The 14,918-nt window shown below is 40.7% G+C and overlaps 1 long non-coding RNA gene across 2 annotated transcripts; it reads right to left on the bottom strand.

Moving 5' to 3' along the window:
- Positions 1-1,294: 1,294 nt before the first annotated feature.
- On the bottom strand, positions 1,295-14,858 carry LOC147757121 (uncharacterized). Of its 2 annotated transcripts, none has more exons than XR_015322722.1 (3): positions 13,061-14,858; positions 5,093-5,351; positions 1,295-4,859 (listed from the first exon to the last, which is right to left on the bottom strand). It is a non-coding gene; the product is annotated as an uncharacterized LOC147757121 (long non-coding RNA). The 2 variants fall into 2 exon arrangements; XR_015322723.1 differs by having other exon boundaries at positions 1,295-3,615; positions 4,668-4,859; positions 5,093-14,848.
- Between the last annotated feature and the right edge of the window lie 60 nt (positions 14,859-14,918).

Below are 14,918 nucleotides of genomic sequence, written 5' to 3'. Positions count from 1 at the left end.
CAAGAAAGACAGGCGAACCAAACGAAACAAAGCCCAAGCACTTTCTATGGGGTTGTGCTGAGTGTGCTGTACGATAGACACTCTGCGTTAGGGGTACACTATGTAGCGATAGATTAGGCTGGCTGACTCTAGCCCAGAACCTAGCATGGTTACTCGACATGAAAAGAGTGGTACTTACGCCAGGAAGCCAAGGATTGCAAAAAGAACAATAAAATTGAAAAAAAATATTGCTTCAAAGCAACTGGGCTAAAAATGGCGGTTTCTATATAACTATATAGTATCGGTATTGCTCAAAAAGATACAGTTATGGAAGGATGTCTGAACCTAGAATTTTTCTTGATAACATTAACTGGCAGCATCCAGTCCGAAATCTACTACTATATGTAGTAAATAAAGATTTCTATTTATAATGTAAAGATTCAAATTTAGTTTATTAATTCATGCTCAGTCAAATGCATTGACGCATCTTCTAACTGGCACTATGTAGTATTTATCTACATAAGGATAATAAAAGAATGAAGCATGTTTTAAAAATCCAGGTGAAAACGCTTTACAAAAGAATTGTTTTATTAGTGCAGTACACGGCTTGCCTCGTATTTTTTTAATACGGCTTGAAGCCGCTTTCAATTTAAATGGGGCCCTGACTGACTTCAACCCAAGCTGGTGCTATTACGTAGCATCATTTAACTAAATATAACTTTGAACGTATATAGAATGTTGTAGAAGGGTAACGTTGATGCGTACATTCACTAGTTTGTTTGAAAGCTCATATTTATTATGTATTCTCTAAATATATGGCTTATATTACAATATTTATACCCTTATAATTTCATATGTGCGTCATATGAGTCCATTCGAAAAATGACAGCAACAAATGCTGGATTAGATACGGCAAAAGTACTTAACGACCCGCTAAAAAATCGCCCTTGTATTTGCCAGTTGATGTCATAAAGGCGACAGGATCTGGTTTTTAATAATTGACAATGCCATATCATCACAGAACACTGGTCGAAAAGTGTCATCGAAGGTATATCGGGCGTGATAGTAAATATGTCTACCGATACAAGCTGAGAAGAATGAAATCACTTTATAGCTCGGTTTAGGCTCGAATGGCTGAAACACCAAAGAAATCTTTCTTTATGCCTGCGGCATAGCCTACCTGTCATGCGACCGACAAACTTGTGTACTATATAGAAGTTTTCAAAAGTATATGTGTATCAAGTATTAATTTCGCAAAAGTACTAGTCTTTATCGATCGAACTGAATGAACTTACGTAATTAAATCGACCTTGGCCTTTCTATAGTTCTATTTAATATGTGTATTTTTTTACGTTCAGTTTCCAGTGAATAGGGACTATCTCAATTTTATATTCACAGTTATGTGATACGATTCATCTCAATTTGTGCCATGTGTGACTTATCGATACTTCTAGTACAAGCTGTCAATATTTGAGGTTACGAAGACCGTGCGACACAGGCATGACGTAAGCCTAGACTGGAACGACATACACGGTAGTTAAATAACGTAATATCAGTTGTACTCTGTGCTCTTCATTTTTTCTGATTAAATTGTAGACGCCTACTAAAAATTAACTTATAATTAAGGAACTTCTTCCCTTTAGCGTCAGCCTTTTTCATTCGTTATTACCAACTGTTTTATAGCCTGTGACCTTTGGCTAATCAGCCAGGTACTGCTTTGCAGCTGACTGACCGCTTTGCCAAGGTCTACGAAGGTTGAAGTTTAAGTAATGTACTCCTACTTTTTATAACGCATCACATCCTTGACCGTCACTACAACACAAGTTGTGCTTGATTATGTCAACAGTGCGAAACATTTTGTAAAAACAAAATGTGTATTTTTTTACAGTAATATAGAATAACAGTTGAAATTCACGGCCATCAATATACTGGGTTGCTTAAAAAGGTAATGGTAGCTTCTTTCCAGATATTTGATAGCGTCCTCGTTTATATTCGTTAGTTTCCGGCGTAGTAAACGGCATTTTGCTTTCACTCTAGGCTCTTGAAATTAAGGTTTCAACAGAAAAGAGCTTTTTACGCCCAATTTCCTATTCTTTTTGCCGAGGTAAAAATTCTACTGAAACACAGGCAGGCAGGCTAGTTATGTGGAGTACGGTGTGAGCCTCTAGGACTGTGAGAGTTGGTCAAAGGCAGTTTGTCTTGGAGCTAGAAAATTTATTGCTCGTGGCCAGTGAGGGCCGTCTATACGCATTTCGGAAGTGAAATGATATGCAACCAAGTCGTCGGCTGAGAAAAATCAACCAACTTTATATAACTATCATCAACCGTCTTAACCCGATAGATTTTACTAAAAAATAGAAGTCTTGTCATCATGCCGTGTGCCGAGCAATACATAACTACAATGATAGATTCCCGCATAAAATAGTTACAAATAATTATACATCAGTATTAATTTGAAGAACGAATAGCTTCAGGGAAACCCAGACCTATGCTAGATTTTCATCCCACGAAGACTATAATTTGCATTTGGTAAGAGTGGAAGGGTCTGGTACACTGACAAAAAATAAGGCCGTCAACAAGCATCTGTAGACAAACTAGACGTGTCGAGTAAGCAAGACTGTCGAACAGATAAAACCCGATAGACAAGACAAAGTCTCATTTTTCCAGCCCAAGGCAAGGCCGCACTGTGCAAAAGTCGTTAAAGCGCACCTTACGCCCACATTCTCTAGATTTTACGCTGATAATTACCTTTTTCGATTGTGGGCTGTTTAATCAGGGCAAAACTTTCAAAATGTCACTACCGGGTCCTTCAAGAGCAAACGTGAACGTAAAAAAGGTCGAAGAGAGTAACGGCGGACGCATAATAAATTAATTTATTGGTAGAATTTATGTGAGATAACATATTTTTTTTTACTAGACGAACCAACTGCTTCTACTTTATTACCATCATAATACTGTGATGCGCGTCTGTTCCATAACTTCAGAATATTTCAAGAGCACGGCAATCGAATCCTACAATTGGCCTAGTATATATGATTCTCTTTCAGTTTTTCTTTCCTATGTTTAAGGGAAATTAGCTACGAGTGATCGCTAACGAAGCTATTCAATAGAAAGACTGATGCTAGAAAAAAAAGAGACATTCAGTAAATTTATATTGAAATAATTGAGCTACATTGCTTTGAGTGTCAGCAGCATCGAGGTTAAATTGTTTGGCGGTCAATAGGGCACCTGTTAGCACTCATTCAATTCACAGTTTGAATTAGAGGGACTACAGACGAGCAAAGAGCTTCTATTCTCTAAGATCAATATTTAGCAGCACCAAAAATCGCCGGTCAGTTTCATCCACTTTAAGAACGAAGCTTTGTTAAAAATCGTTCAGTAAAAAAGGCACGTTGTGAATGGTAGTCATTATGTTGAACATGTCCTCTAACGCCGCCCCCGCATCGTTTCACGTGACCCTGTTTGGGGGTTAAGAGCGCAACTATCCTTGAAAATATCGCACCAATTGTTTTTAAATAAATTACTTGAAATAATTTATTAAAGTAGCGAAATTTTGCCCGATATGCAGCGGGATTTCGACATCCTTGCTTTTGTGCTGCCCTCTAGCGGTAAAATTATAGGCACACACGCGATACCCTAAAAACACATATTAAGAAAAGAGAGTGTCACGGTTAAATTATAAATATATTGACAAATTTTGCAACGTCGCTCAACTTTTTTTTGAGTTTGCGACACAAGCGGATTCTTCAAAAGCTGCAAACAGATGTTTACCTATATATGCATTTTTTTGGAAAATTTTTATAATTCTACGTAAAGTAAATATATATTTACTTAATTCAGTCCGATCAACAGACAGTGGAATATAGCCCTCAGAAATGAAAGTCGTTTCAGATTCAATTTGCCTCATGTGTGATTCACTGATATCTCAAACGCGAACGGAAGGTCACTTCAGATTACAGTATTCAATGCTTAAGCCTATTATTTAAAGGACGTGCAGACATTTCAGTATTTTTATGGTTGAAGTTATAATCGATGTGTGCCTTGATCGAATGGTGCCATCGCAACACAGGCATGCTACTTGACGCTAACGTTAGACGGATACATATAATCTATTGTAGATGTTAGTTTTTGCTCCTACTATTACGGGCATTCATTAAATCATGCCAAAAAGACCACTGACTATTTTAGATGTACATTGTGGTTGTAATGTTCTACGGAAAACTCCTTGTAACATGTTTGTTCGGCAATATATTTAAGGATATTCAGCACAAAGCATGTTGAAGCCTACGAGAGACCATTGGTCAACGGAGCGCCCTACATTATACTAAATTCCAATTATTGGCTACAAAATTTCATTAATTGAGCCTATTAGGCTCCTTATGTAAAAAGAATCGACTATAGAAGACGTCTGAGGAAGCTGTAAAATTATTATGCGTTTACCAGTCTAATACCGTAGGAAATTAGCAGTAACTGGATTGCGTATATTATTAAGCCTTCGCTGCAACGAGCAAAGCACTCATCTACTAGATAACGTTCACAAGCTTTGAACCACTTATCGAATCAACTAGTCTGAGTATGTTTGGACACATAGCCAACGGCTCCATACACTGCGTACCGCAAAGATCGCTCCACCTGGCGCTAAATAGTCGGGTATTCGTAATGACTTCCAGCGACGATCTTTACTCTACCTGCTTTTTGCGTCATTTCGCAGTTCACTAAATCGGGCTTTATCCGTAAATGGGCACCGCCGTTACCTTGCACTATTTGGCCTCAGTCGGTGTTGGCTTCCATAGTAAGACTAAGTGTAACCAATACGGATTCGTTTCTATTTCTTCGGTTACCGAAGTTCTTCTATTCAACTAACTTCAGTGAGATCACGCCTGTTGAAGTTGACAATTACATTTAATTTAGATGACAGGCAATATAACTCGCGATGTCATTCCAACTAGCTTTCAATTTTTTCAGTAACACTACTTATAGCTTCCTGTAAATGATAATTAACGCTTTATCATTAGTACAGTTATAAGTTTCTACGACCAACGTCCAGGCCTCTAGGTATTTACGTTCGAAAAACGCGAAAAAAAATGCATACTTACCTATCTATAGTACTTACTTTTCATAGTGTCACAGTAGCACGATATGTGAAACGACGAATTGTTCATGCTGAGGTGTTGTCACTAGTTTTCAGACGTAATGACCTTCGTTCGCAGCGTTCGCCTGTGATTGAGCTCGTACCTCAAATGGTTTGAGGTCATTGATGTAACCTACAAAACTTAGTCTACTTGTTCAAGTTTCTGCGTGCGGGTCTGCCTGCAGCGACTATCAATCTCACTGAGAGCCATTTTGCAATGTTCGGCCTTGATCCGTTACACCTTTTCATGTATATGCGAAAGGGAGCGTCTCAGACCTCGAGCGAAATCTCGCATAACTAATTCTCTATAGACCACTGACACTTTATTCAAAACATTTTCAGTACGCTGTGTACTTCTTTTGTATTGAACGAATTTTATATAATTCGTGAGGGACTATTGGCCTAAGCCACACTAACTTGTTATTTGATGACCACATTTGGCGGTTTCATTCTCACAATTAAATACTCTTAGAGAAATCATAACCATTTTGAATGGAATCATAACCATTTGAGCCAATTTGAAGTATTCTATAAATTCGGTGACTGGAGCTCGTTTTCACCAACAAAGTTCTGCTTCGTCTTCAGCAGGAGGCTGCATAAACCCAGTAACGGCACAGCTCTGAGCTTGTCGCGTATTTGCTGGTACTAGCACTTATTTTCTATACTATCATCTACTATGATACAACTTTTCATGATTGATTTAAAATGATATAATGACATTAAGTGATTTAACCGATAATTCACCAGTCTGAAATTGTACATTTTCGTTTTGAAGCTTTCACTTTAGATATACTGTACCAATACATTAATGACGAGTAAAAATGAGATTCATTACGGCATATCGTACTCTGTGGACAAACGATTGATTTTAATGAGTTTATGATTGACAAATATTGGAATTGGGTTGCTTAAGTGTCTAAAACGTCAAAAAACTGCCCTAGAAATAATAAAGGATTATGTTCTTATTCTCTGGGCATCACTTGGAACCCGAATTAGGCACTATACGCTTATCATATTTATTTAGATAAAGGCTGTCTTCTATTATTGCTCAAGGAGTGTCACTGGAGGGAAGGAAAGCAGAAGGACAACACGTCCACTAGTGTCTAGCCAGTCAAATCAAATATTCAATTACTAGTTTTGTTGTTATCTCAAGCTGTCTAGTGGGCATGCTGAGGCCTATTTATTGAAAGAACATCCCATATTGAATGAGTGCAGTAATGGCAAAATCCAGAAATTTGTTCAAAAATTTCCATCGGTATTAATGCAGTTACGGCTTGCCAACTGACCGCAATAAAGCCGCTACATTGACGGGTCCAGAAGTGAATGTTATCGATACGTACATGCCATTAGCTCTCGGACGTTCTATTTTACGTGGGATGGCGTAATTGTAACCCAGCTGATTATTTACCAACCAGTTCTGCATCTCCGATAAACTTCAATCTGAAAAGGCTTTATTCGCGTTTAGCGTTCGGAGAAACGCACCTTTCTGTCGGGAAAATTCAATCAAGGCAGAAATTAAGCATCCAGCCGAAACAACCCAACCACACAGACATATGTGCAGAAGCTTACCTAACATAAAGTAGGTTATTAGTTAATGAATCATGGTAGTATGATTGGACAAACAAGAACGAAATATGCATACTGGCGTAAACTCCGTACCAACTTGTATTCTTACTGGCCTCTTATCTAAATCCCACGCTAGAGAATTGCGGCAGGCCAAACCATTGCATATAGGACCATCTAAAAACATCAAAGTTGACAGTAATGTTGAACTCCTGGTCCTCTCTCTCTTCGTCGTATATGTTAGCGATTCCCAGCTAATAGGGCTTGTTGTCGTGACGCTATTATTGCAGAAGGCGTACCTTCTGTTTGTTTTATTCTTGTGAAAGTTCGCGGCGCTAAAGCTCTAAAAAACCCACTGTTCATTCACGCTTGTTGTGATAGTTCCATAGATCCCTTTTTTTCTCTTTGCAAAACTGCTGTGTTTCTTTACGTGTATGCTCTGTTCGTGAACACGCTCTGCCGTGGTGTTTTAGTAATAATGCTAGATGAACATAACATGATGCGGTATAGAAAGTGCAAGCCAGTTTATTTGTTACTTTAGTTGTGTACAAACAAAAGACATATATCAACGCTTCAAAAACAGAAGAGCTATCGTATTTAATTGTTATCCTATGTCAGCTGATATTTTAAGGCGACAAGCTTATTTGTCTAGGAACGTCTATCTTTGACGTATGCAGAAGGTTCGCTTCGCTGTTTACAAAAATGGATATATGCATTTACTGCATGCTCCTTATTGTTATTGATAGATTTAATGACATTTTCATTTATATAGGAGGTCATATTGAACTGGCTTTCGTTTGAAGCTGAATTAGTTTAGTGCCAAAAAGATGGCTCGAAATGTAGATACAGTTGAGATCTATTGTTGAGCTATCCTGCATTGTTTCAATACAAATCAGGCCAGATTCTAAAAGTCACTGCGTTTACAATGCCTTTTCTCTTAGAGGCTGCACCGACGACTTTTCGCGCACCTAAACAATTTACGCTGTTACCCTACGCGCGATGCTTCTGCAATCACTGTCTCCTTTTCCCTCGTTGCCTTCGAGTAGATTCAGGTCCAGGTTCTCGGTCTAGCACGTCGCTACCTGCTGTGAATGTTTGCTGTACTTTGACAACAAGGACGTCGGATGCTGAGTCGCGCAGCAGTGCCGATATTCTACGTTTACCCCATCATAGTACTTTCGCTTGCTTTGGTTCCTTCAACATTTGCGGGAGCGGGTCAGCGACGGCGACAACAACGCTGAATCACTTCAATTCTTTTGCTACAACCGCAAAGTGTAGCAGCAGTGATTGCGGCAGTTGCTGCTGGTCGCCGACGCGCAGAGCGGCGTTTCGTTGTTTGCTGTTGCTGCACTTGGCGTTGGTTTTCCTGGTACGGGGTTGTGAAGGCAACGTCGACAGGATAGCGTCGGCGGTTGCTCTGGAATCCCTCCGCTCTGCTCTATGCGTATCATCATCTTTGTGCGTGCGTGTGTTGTATCTGCGTTCGTCTTTTGTAAAAGCAACGGCTCTATCGAAGAAACAAGCGACAACCAACATTTGCCGTTCTCTGACTACTGCTATTGCTGCTGGAAATGGTGGTAGTGTCGCTGCCTGAAGAGTAGAGCGCAGCGTCATCAGCCGAAGCCGTGCGACTCTTCACGCTTGGCAATCGCTGCCGGCTTTCTGACTGCCTGCCTGGCCGGCATCTTGCTCGTTACTGTACTGTAGCTCCATGCTGCTGCTTCTGTAGCAGTCAACGATGCTAGAGTGACACGCTTACCCTGATGTCTTACGACCGGAAGAGAGCAGTGGCCGCTTGCTTACCTTCCGTTCGAAGAACCAGCCAGCTAGTCAGCTAGGCTAAGCGCTGTACAGCCAGTCACTGCTGCGGCGATGATATGCAAGCATAGAGCAAACGGCACAGTCACAAATATAGCCAGCAGCAGGTAGCCAGACAAGCAACTACCGAATGAACGACCGGCCGACCGACCAACTAGACTGCCGTAGAGAGCATGGGACAGTGGACTGTGGTCCCCATTACAGCAAGATCCGTTATTGTAGTGGCAGTATAGTAGCGAACGATTGCATTGGTAGCCGTGGAACTTGCACTAGCAGCAGTGGCAATTGCTGTGATGGCAGCCGTCCTAGTGGTCCTACCGTTGGCAGCGATGGACGACGCTGGAACTGGCCAGTGGACCTGTGGTAACTTGGGCTGCCACAGTAGCGACTACGGTTGTTGCCAGCTTTACTGCAGCTGACGTTACTATTGCTGTTGACGCGATGGTCACTGGTGCGACCTCCGCCGCCATCCCGTCTCCGGCCGCGGCGGTTTCGACGCTGCTGTGCACGCCTCGACGATGCAGAGGAGGGTTTGTTGCCTGCGTTTGTCCGTCTGTCTATACGGAAGACCGGCGGCCACTCTAGTACGGCCCACGAAAGGGTCTCACAGCCTGACGGCGGCCAGCAAGATAAATGGCAATAGACGATACGGAGAGAAACAAACAAGCAACCCTGGCAGCAAAGGCAAAAGACCGGCAAAGCAACAAGTACCGTCCCAAACGCATAGACGACATACGCATAGCCCCAATGCTAGCGATTTTTCATTTACAACTCTACTAGCCGTGTAGTCTACTAGCGTAATGGCCATGCTAACACTGCTGATGGCAGAGACACATCACAGACGGCTGGCCTACCATCACTACAAACAAACACTCATATATATATATATATATAGGTAGCCATATGGATACACACACACTCACGTGTTAACGTCCAACGACAGAAATAAAACGAACTTTAGTGGGCGCGAAGACACTGAACAATAGCTGATCTTCGATCGTATTCCGAACACGGACTCCCTGCCTCAGCCGTCATGCATTTTGCTATCAAAAGGACTAGCCTCCATTGGACTTGCGAATCCTATATGCATATATATTAGGCTGTCCCAAGAGAATCCGGCAAACTCTGAGGTGGATTAATTTTTTTTAAGTATACACGTTAGCAGATGAAATTTCGCTGGTGAACTTTAATTTTCTAGAAGTTGAGAGTCACAACCGGTTGACTGTGGTCCAAAAGAAATGAGTTCAAAAAGAGAATCTCTTAGTTTCCAAAACCAACGTTCGTTCACCAATTCTTTTTCAGTTTTTGTTGTTCCTCGAATACTCGCTGCTGAAATTCATCGAAAATTGGTGAAGACATTAGGCAAGAGGGCTCTAAATGATAGCACAGCACGTGAAAGGGGGAAACATTTTAAAAACAGAGATTCGAGCGTTGAAGGCCAGCGAAGGTGTAGTACAGTGTCGGGACCCGAAGGACCCACCGCCGCAATCGAGGAAGCTCTTCACCGAAACAACACTCGGAATATAAGGGCTTTGTCGACCAAAACTGCCATTTCACGTGTTACACAATTGTAACTAACATATTGAAAATGTCCCCGTGTATTGACCGCAAGCCAGTTGAAAGTGCGCGCGGCGTGTTCCACATACGAATTGCGGAACTTCAGTGACGAAAAAACCCGCCAGTATTCGGTTGCCATAGACAAGGCGTAGTTTAACCTTGACCACTAGTCGAAGAGGGACCAGGCAAGAACATGGCGTAGCTATTTCTGAAGGGAAGTCGACTTAGGGGCAGGTAGTTTTGGACGTGAGGTAAGGTAGTACTTGCAATGGGCATTAGGCGCATCTACTACAACGACGTGCTGACCGAAAATCAAACAATGAATTCAGTCCACTGTCTTGAGTTCCCTAAGACCCGTTCCCATTGCAGTTAAAATTACACACTTTATGTTACTTAGTGCTACGCCAAATCTCACCGCTACGCCTCGATGACCTCCTGGATTGATCAGAGAAATATCCTCTATCAGAGAAAGAACCTCAACCCTAAAGAGCTTTCTCTACCCTAAAAAGGACAGCTGGTGGACAAACATATCCCACTACTGATTTACTTCGAGAAGCGATAGACAGAGGAATTACACATAGGAACGCGGTTACGTATGGTATATAGCTGACGAAAAGTTGCCAGAGCGCTGGTCGTGTGTAACAACAGAATATTTCGAATGCATCGAATAAAGCATGACTAGAGTTGATCGCCACAGAAAGCATTGCACGACCAGTCAGAATTTATTTAATAACAATGATAACATTACAGCTACCATTGTGAAGACTTCTAACGAATAGCCTTTAAATAGAACTCCTAACTGTTGCCACTCCTGTTGAAGACTTATCGCGATTTCTAATTGTTGGTCAAATAGTGTAACGTTCTATGGCGGGTACACATCTGCATTGCTGAATACTGTCTTGTGTGAACAATTGCTTACTAATATAATGATGATGTGCCAGGATTTATCTGCAACATCGACAGAGGGAAAACCCGTCATAGCAGTCTATGACGAGTACCCATCGGCAATTCAACAGTACTTTCCATCTGCTATCATATACAACTAATGCTATTGCAGTGATCGCTCAGCAACTCATCGTCGTACTGACCGGATCTCCCCCAACACCTGCGAACTAAGAGATCCAGTCCAGGTCCAAGGGGCCCATTACCCATCCTACCTACAGTGCCTAGTTCATTTCAGTCTGGGTGTATATTTATTTTTACACATCGTAGACTGGTCGACAGGTACAGATAGAAAAACAATAGGCAATAAAGTAACAATACTGCTGTTCTGTTGATTTTACCATCTTGAAACTAATTAACATACTGACCCACGAACTCTGCCAAATTGTAAGAATATTATTTGCTTAGCAGATCTACCGTTTTTAATGGCCTCCGTAGGAGCTAATCAAAAGATGAATCGTCAGAGACTCACCGTACACTAACGCTAGTCTGCATCGTGGGTTATAGTCGAATGCAACCAAGGTCGGTCAGATTTTACAACCTGACGACCGCTATATGTGAGATATTAAAATGTACTGTTGTTTTCTACAATGAAAACTTAGTGAACTTGGTTATCTACACAGTAATATGTTAACAACAAAGTTACGTTCTATTATTATTATCATTACGTTCCTGAAATGATGGCAGAGGGTTGAAGCCCCAATTCGAATCACTTCTTGTTTAATTACAAGTCAAAAATTCTGAAGCATGAAAACGGAGCGCAAAAATTGTTCTAATCCTTAGATAACTAAATTAGTGTCGATTGTTGTTTGTTACCAGGGGGCCAGTGTAAAGGGCACATTCTCGTAACGTTATGCGATTTCGTGTACGTCTGTTCATCTTCATGGACTTTCGATCGAAATACTTCTCAGATTTAACCAAGACGCCCCTTTCTTCTTTAGAATGTATTTAGCTATAGATTTCCAATTTGGTATTTATGCGAAAATTTTCAAACAATAACATCGTTGGAATGTGCGGGCCTGTAATAGGTGGCCACATGGAAGGTTAGTTATGCAATGTCGAATCTTAAGGCCAGTTTCTAAGTGCCAGAAATCTCTCAAAATTTAAGTGAAATAAATCCTTCTGTTAACCACACGATGCAATATTAACAGTCTGATCCTCTGCACACCAAGTGACAAAATAACGGGCTCCGTGGCGGAACTTTACTTCGTATCAATCATCGCTGACCTAAACAAAAGGGGAATCTGGATCGGGCATTTTACTTTTCTCTACTGTGATCAAGTGCTAGTTCTGCCGAGATTCACTGGAAAATAGAATTCAATAAATGTCTCACGCAGACGGGTCTCACTCAATTGAGAACGGCCAAGTTTTTGCAGTGTGCTTTATTCAATATGCACTTACGCCGCAGCTGTAGGTAGCAAATTTAGGTTGAAAGGGCGATATGCCATATGAAAGGACAGTTTCTAACAGTTGAGGTCGGCAGAGACGTCACTAGAATTGTCGAACGCGTTCCTCAGCGATCATTGTCGCTCTAACTTCAACACAAGTAAACGATCCGGGACAGTTTATAGCTTCGCCCTCATATCTTGGCTTATCCCTATTACTGTCAAAGGCACCCAGTTGGGCTGAGCTTTTTCATCGTGCGTTTGCCTTAATATACTTTGATGCGTATTATCTTAGTTAGGACAGAAAAGAAAACATTATTCAGAACGTGAAAAATAAAATCGATTCTTGAATGGTCCCGTATGACATCTGTCATTTACTCTAGTGTGCGTGAAACTATGGTATAACATTGGCGCATCGATAATATAAAGTGAATGACTTCACTCGGGAGCTCATCAATGAATTAATGTACATAGCTGACTTAAATCATGTTTGTTGCAGCCAAAAAGAGCCTGAGCATCAAGAACTTCTGGTAATAATTCATATACACAAATGAATGATGATAACCTAATAATTAATGGGTATCAGATACTAATAATCAGGAGAATACAGAATGAAGCTGAAAAAAGGAATTGCAAAATAAAGTATTACTATTTAGGGCAAGAGCTCGTTGTATAATTGACGTACCGTTTCGTAAGTGTGTTAAAGAAATCCCAGACAAGGCAAATAAGATCCCCTCTTATTAGACTCCTAATGGGGACAAATCTTGAATGCTGAACCTAAAAATAAGCAAATCCGCCCATACAGGATAAATAAGTGGTTGTAGTGCTGGATATCAGAACAAAATAGTTTATGAATGGAACACACAACGGCCACAGTGTGATACATTTTGCTAGGTTTGCCTATGATCTTATATGTTTCACGTAGACTTTTCTTAAGGCTAGTTTACAATTGTGTCGTTATTGTGACATAGCGTGTATTCTATACGGTATTCAAAAGAAATGCTGCAAACCGCTTTAGTAGATCACAACCCCGTATAGCGTACTTTGACGTCCTGAAGCTACTGGTGTTAGAACGTTTTAGCTAATAGAGTAGATAACCATTACGGTTTTTGAAAAATCGAGACGCTTCTTAAAAAACAAGCGAACATAACAAAGCAGACCTAATAAAATTCAAATAACGATTTTGAGATCTCCCAGCGTTTTCTGAACAGGTGTAAGCGTTTACAGTGCGGAAAATGAGCGCCAAATATGACGTCTTCCTAATTCTCATTCGGGCGTTACTCTCCCGAATATCGCTGGGCGACATTGAGCACTAACAAACTTAAAACGTTAGATAACGACCTTTGAGCGCTTTCTACCCCTCTATGTCACTTTTCGATCGTAGTTGTCTTTCTTACATTTTACGCCTATAAGAAAGATGGTAAAGTAAAAGCTTATTCGATAGACCTAGGCTGTAATTTGACAGAACATGATCACCAAACGAGTACACAAGATCGACGATCTGTAAACGAGCTAGATGACTATGAGAAGCTTCTAGATGATTATAGTATAAAGCATAACATTAATATCTGAAATCGTATATTTATTTCCTATTGCCGTATATCGGCTTATTGCAGTTAGTCGTTACGGTAGATAAACTGATGGTTCGCTTTGCAAAGTTTGGCTCCTCTGTCAGATTTAGCATACAAGAATGCTTGCGAGACTTTTAGAAAATAACAAAAAAAAAAACAACGATGTGTCACTTTGCGACAGATTTTAGGTTTGAACGATTTCATATATTAGTTCACCATAATTCATTCTTAAAGCGCAATAGATTCCTCGTCTACTTAAAAGCATTAGACTTCGGTAGAGCGTTTCGTTGGAAAATGTTTTAGCCCCGGTGCGCAAGCATGACGAACAGTTGTAGAATAGCCACCATAAATATCTACACAGAGGTAAATGTAATACAAAATATGGTGTGTGTCTACTACGGCAACCTTCGTACCGTATAAACAGGTTTGCCTAATCAAACAGGATCCTGTTGGGTCTCAGTTATGGGTTAGCAATCGCATTGGAGTGACAGGGTGCTGTTCTCCTTTATGGTTTAGCAGCATGCGTTGTGGTGTCGCTGTTGTTACGGGTTGAAACCGACTCCGCCTCGCGGATAACTTCGCGCGCGAAATTTCTGCAACCCTAGTTATGCGTGGACGCCATCACATCGGCCGATTCCAACGATTCGATTTATGTCGTTGTGATATAAACAGTGCCATATACATGCAGTGGTCGTAATAAAACTTTTCTGATTAAAAAATCGTATGAGCCAGATTAAGGTAATCTAGCCCTGGGTAAGAATCCCAAAATTTCCCCTAAAATGTTTTCGAGAGAAATTGCCGTTTTGGCGGTTCTGGTGTTGAATCAATGTAAGAAAAAACAAATAACTAATTTAAGTATATACTCATTTAACCGACAATAAATCTATAAGTAGAACTTTAGTTCAACAAGATTTCATCGTTCTGATAGTCCTACTACTAATATACAATACGAAACACGTTGAATATTATATA

Source organism: Varroa destructor, unplaced genomic scaffold (assembly GCF_002443255.2).
Source record: "Varroa destructor unplaced genomic scaffold, Vdes_3.0 BEIS01000003.1, whole genome shotgun sequence".
Lineage (NCBI taxonomy): Eukaryota > Metazoa > Arthropoda > Arachnida > Mesostigmata > Varroidae > Varroa > Varroa destructor.
Note: the sequence above shows the minus strand (reverse complement) of the source record. Positions and strands in the feature narration are given on the sequence as shown.